This window comes from Meriones unguiculatus, chromosome 15 (assembly GCF_030254825.1).
Source record: "Meriones unguiculatus strain TT.TT164.6M chromosome 15, Bangor_MerUng_6.1, whole genome shotgun sequence".
Taxonomy (NCBI): domain Eukaryota; kingdom Metazoa; phylum Chordata; class Mammalia; order Rodentia; family Muridae; genus Meriones; species Meriones unguiculatus.
The window spans coordinates 62304871-62310252 of record NC_083362.1 but is presented as its reverse complement, the minus strand read 5'-3'; the positions used below and the strand labels follow the sequence as shown (position 1 = coordinate 62310252).

At 45.1% G+C, this 5382-nt stretch overlaps 1 long non-coding RNA gene across 1 annotated transcript; it reads right to left on the bottom strand.

The window, feature by feature from the left end:
• Nucleotides 1-2603: 2603 nt before the first annotated feature.
• LOC132648102 (uncharacterized) lies at nucleotides 2604-4645 on the bottom strand. The gene is made up of 3 exons (XR_009586477.1): nucleotides 4512-4645; nucleotides 3956-4037; nucleotides 2604-2712 (listed from the first exon to the last, which is right to left on the bottom strand). It is a non-coding gene; the product is annotated as an uncharacterized LOC132648102 (long non-coding RNA).
• Between the last annotated feature and the right edge of the window lie 737 nt (nucleotides 4646-5382).

Sequence of the window (5382 nt, the reverse complement as noted above, 5' to 3'; positions counted from 1 at the left end):
ATGTCATTCTGTTTGAGTTGAGCCAGCATGCAGGTCAATGACATGGCAGATAAGCAGCCACATGGCAAGAAGGGGAGCTTTACAGGAAGAGGGGAAACCCAAGGTGTCAGGAAACATGTTTAGAAAAGTGAAGAAAAGGGAAATTTATGCTCTTCTGAGTAATTCAGAAAAGTTTAAAAGGGAGCTGAAGAGATGGCCCAGCGCTTAAGAGCACTGCTCTTCCCAAGGATCCAGGTTCAATTCCCATCACCCACACGGCAGCTCAACTGTCTGCAACTCCTCCTCAGATCCATAGGATCCGACACGCTCACACAGACATAATGCATACACCAATTCACATGGAATAGAAATAAATTTTTTTAAGTTTTTTTTTTAAAAAAGGAAAGTTAAGAAGCTGCAATGTTTGTGACTCTGTAAGAAACCAAACTTAGGGGGATAGGAATTCGAGGAAAAAAATGTACTTTATCTCATTAAAGGGATTATTACTTCTTTTAGCCCTTTACCTGTCTTCCTATGTGTGGCTCAGCTTCCTGAGAGGTGACCCCTTAGCCCAGTGATTAACTGGTGCTGCCGATTAAATCTTTTATATTTGGGTAGCTCAGAGTAAAGACCCACCTTTATTCCTTTCTTGGCTTTCTCACCCAAGGCAGAGAAATCTCTGTCTCTAACGGACCTCAGCAGAGTCTCGATCAAGGCTGCTATAACCATAACAAACTTCCTGAACTTGTTCATTGCTACTGCGGCTTGGGAATGGCCTGTGTCTAGGAGCTATGTGCTGGCAGGTTTAGGAAAAGGTTCATGATGCTGACAACCATTTCCAGGCTGTGGTTTATTTATGAACCAACAGCAAGTTATGAATGATTCTTCTGTTTCAGAATGACCGAGAAGAAGAATACTTATATGTATTCAGTGTGGATGACATTAGTTTGGAAGGGCCACATTCATTTTTGCCGTGGACTTTGGGCCATATCAGCAGAAGTGAGTACCATTAATTATGACCCACAAGTCTAAAACATTTATTCCCTGGTCTTTTGCAGGAGTTACCAATATATATAATCTATATATTTTATATATATAATGTATATTAAATAACTAAATAAAATAAATAACTAAATAAAATAAACTAACTAAAACAAATAAGCTAACCAGAAAGTAGTGATGCACACCTTTAAATCTCACCACTCGGGAGGAAGAGGCAGGTGGATCTCTGTGATTTCGAGGCCAGCCTAGTCTTCGGAGTAAGTTTCAGGACCGCCAGGGCTACACAGTGAAACCTTGTCTTAAAAGAAACACAAAAAGGAAATTAAATAAACTTACCCAGCCTTGTCCAGTGTTGTGAGTTGAATACTTTCAGCAAAGGAAAAGCTTTTGACAAGCTTAACAAGCTTCGGAATGAGAATATCCTGACCCGGAGTCCAGCTTCTGAGCCGCCGCTGGGGAGGCATTCAAGCCTCTGGCAGGGCCCAGCCTGGGTCACTATAGGAAGGGCGTGGTGCTGCTCCAGGACACAGGTGCAGAGACACTAAGAGAAAATAACTTCCCTCCGATGTTTACATAACACGGAACCATGCCTAAGGTTAAGTTTTTATGACCTCTGAACCTAACTTTACTCCTTTGCCCGTGAAAACCCTGAAACTTTCCGAGACCCTCACAAGATTACGGACCTTGTTCACAGTCAAAACATGCATCTTTTCTCCCTGTGACCCAGGTCAGCGGAGACCTCCTTCAGCACAACTGCCATTCTTATGAGCCTATAGCCCTCGCAAACTACACTGTAACCTCATGAACTAAAAGAAAAGGAAAAAACCGAGCAGAGGTCTTTTGGACAGCATAATTCAGAAGCCAGCACATTCTCACAGGTGGCTCTAATACAAAGGCACAGACTCACCAGAGAAGCCCTGCCCACACCCAGGTGTGTGCTGCCCTCTACCTAAGTGGCCCCACCTGTCCACCCTGAACTCTAGTTTTAAATCCTTCTGTAACAAGCTCCAACTTGGGCTGGCAAGATGGTTCTGTGGGTAAAGCTCCTGTCAGACATGCTTGACACCCGGAGTTCAGTCCTAGAACTCACATGGTGGAAAGAGATCCAACTCTCAAAAATTGTCCTCGGACACACACACACACACACACACACACACACACACACACACACCACTAAATAAATAAATAAATGTATCAGAATTTTTCAGCAAAAAATTTCAGTTCCTCCTTCACTGAAGTCAAGAATCCTAGGAGATTCTTCTGAGTAGAATTTGGCATGATGACACACTCCCTTTGATCCCAACACTCGAGAGGCAGAGGCAGGTGGGTCTCTGTGAGTTTGAGGCCAGCCTGGTCCACAAAGCGAGTTCCAGGACAGCCAGGGCTACACACAGAGATCCTGTCTCAGAAAAGCCAAAAGAAGTAGGAGGAGGAAGAAGAAAGAAGAAGTAAAATGAATCCTCTAGAAATCACGCCTCAAGCTGCTGCAGGCCACACTGCTGATCTGTGTCCCCCGCTCTGCGGCAACACCCATCAAACCCCTCTCCGTCCGGGAAACATACCAGTTTGGTCCAAAGATTTTTGGAGAGAAAAACATAAGCTGAATGGGAAGCATTGCAGATGCAGTGTATCCTCGTGTTTGTTTATTATTAAAACTGTTTTTATTAACACTTATTTGTTATCAAAATTCATGAAAATGCTTCGTTTTTAAAACACCCACAGGCCATCATCCTGGAAAAAAAAAAAAAAAAGAGTTAAAACCACAGAGCTAGAAAGAAATATCTCAGTCTCTATAAACGTGGAGATTGTTTCAAATACATTTTGAAATATGTACATATGTCACACGAGTGGAATTATCCAAACCCCGTGTTTATCGGTGTGGTATGGTGTGTTTGTGAAGTGGGCATGAAACTTGTTTCCCTAAGAAGTGTGTTGCCACAGTCTGCCACTAGGGGGTAGCATGACCCACTCTTTTACCTTTTTCAACCATCAATACCAATGTTAGAGTTACAGGAAAACTGTGTGATAAAACATGCTGTGCATGTGTATATATGTATACTGCATTATTATTATCTAATATGTGCTATTTAGCATTATATAGTTAACATAAATTAAATGTATATAAAATATAATAAAAAGTCTGTTTCATCTGTAACAGAGTTTGGGAGAGAATAGGGAATGCATCCTAGGTACTTTACCTACACAGGTAAAGTAAATCTCACTGAAGCAAAAAAATAATAACAATAACCAGAGGTTCACCTGTTCCTACATAAAGAATGAAATCGGAGAACAATGGGAAGGAATGTAAGGGCCTTGCCACCCGCAAACTCTGAAAAGGCTTAGTCCACTGAGTTGCCACTGGCAGCCAGAAATTCCAGCACAGCAGGGGCAATAGCGGAGGGATCTGAGCAATCCCCAGTTTAAACCGGGAGCCGAGAGACCAGGAGAGATGAGAGACAGAGAGACCCAACTAGCTCCGTTGAGCCCCTGGGGCCAGAAGTTGAGTGGAGAGGCATGGATGAAAGCAAGCTAAACAGCAGCAAACTGTGCTCCAAATAGCTCAGTAGGTCATATGTGGGGAATCCCAAAAATGTGACTCTAACCCCACTTCCAAATTAAGACTAGGAGCGGCAAGGGGGTGGTTAAAGTTCTAGCCTGTACAGACATTCCATGGGGGTGGGGGGGGGTGGAGGAAATAAAAATAAAAATAAACCTAACTGTTTGGAGTCACAATCCAGAAAGTGTCTCGATCCTCGCCTCTCCTGTTCTCGCACAGTGACCTCCCCTCACTTCGTCGGCTCCCTTCTCTACCTATCAGGTGTTCATGTCCCAAGGTAAATGCCATACCCTCCCCCAAGAAACTTCCCCAGACCCCTCTTCTGTGCTAGCCACCTCCCCCACGACACCCAGAAATTTGCCCTGTGTCCATGAGGATGACATTGGGATGCAGGGAACAGGAAAAATTCTGACTTACAGCCTCTTGAGTAGATAGGGGTTTATTTTTCTCCATAATAAGAATTCTCAAGGCGAGCAGCTGCAGGCTGTGATTTGGAGGCCTGACAATATAGGAGATGGTATCTTTTCAGTGTTTTTTTTTTTTTTTTTTTTTTTTTTTTTTTTTCTCTAAGGCTTGTCTGTGCCGGACAGTCCCCAGATAGCCTTGACTGACCCAGTCTCTCCCGACCTCCCCTTTGAACACGTAGTTCTCAAAATAACTGTAGAATGTGCTGGCAATGTAACGGGGGAGGGAGGACAGGGCGCCCACCCGAAACAACCTGGACCCTGCTTCCCAGCCCTCCTCGGGAATGTGGCTTCTTGAGTTGGGGGAGGAACAGCCCCGGGAGTCTGGCCTTTCTTCTTTTTCTAGAGGCAGGGTACCCTTGGTGCCTTTGCCCATGGAGCACCACAGTGCCAGGGATATGAACTCGGGGCCAGTCTGCCTGCCGGGGTCCCTAGCTATACCACAAGCAAGGGAGGCACGGCTCTCTTAAGTCTTGCGACAATGTCTGCCTTTGTCTCTTGTCACCTACCTGTAAGGAGCACATCCACTTCCGGTCACTTGTTGCATACATATTTCGCCTCACCCAGTGTGGGCAGTTGGCAAAACTGCAGCTCAGGACGCTGTGAGCAGAAATGTTTAGCCTCCTTTGGGATCGGTTCATTCCCTCTGCTGCAAAAATAAATAAATAAGATAAACAACGTCAGGCTGGGTGTGGTGGCACCAGCACTCAAGGAGGCAGAGGCAGGTGGATCTCTGTGAGTTCAAGGCCAGCCTGGTCTACAAAGTGAGTCCAGGACAGCCAAGGCTACACAGAGAAACCCTGTCTTGGGGGAGGGGAGGTGAAAGGGAAAATAAACAACATTATTAAGCCATTACTATCTTGCAATAGACACAGAAAAGGTTGAAAATGGTTCTCAGGTCGCCTTGGGAATCATGCCCTCCCTGCTCCCTCAAGGCTTTGGTCACTGTATGAACCCTCTCTCATTGCCCTGTGCTAACTGTATTCTCAGTGAATGTCCAGGCGGGGGCTCCGGGCAGGCTGAGTGGATGTGGCTGCAGTGAGATAATTAAACCTATGCCCTTCTTTGGTCACTGAGATCTTCCGTTTGATATTCACCCAGATGGAGTGGAAAGATCCAGGCAAGTGCCTCGTCAAAACATCACGAAGGGTTAAACCATTTTTATTTCAGCTCTCAGGTGAGCAGGGAAGGCTTGTTGGCAAGAGTGTCTATCTGATGCCTTTAAAGCAAGTAATGGTTAAGAATTCAGAATTAGTTCAAGCTCTCGCTCTCTCGCTCTCTCGCTCTCTCTCTCTGACTATCCCCTGGATATCCCTAGAATAAAAGCAGCAGTGACATTGCCAATGACCCAGGTGTTGGAGAAACCCTGGATTAGGCCAC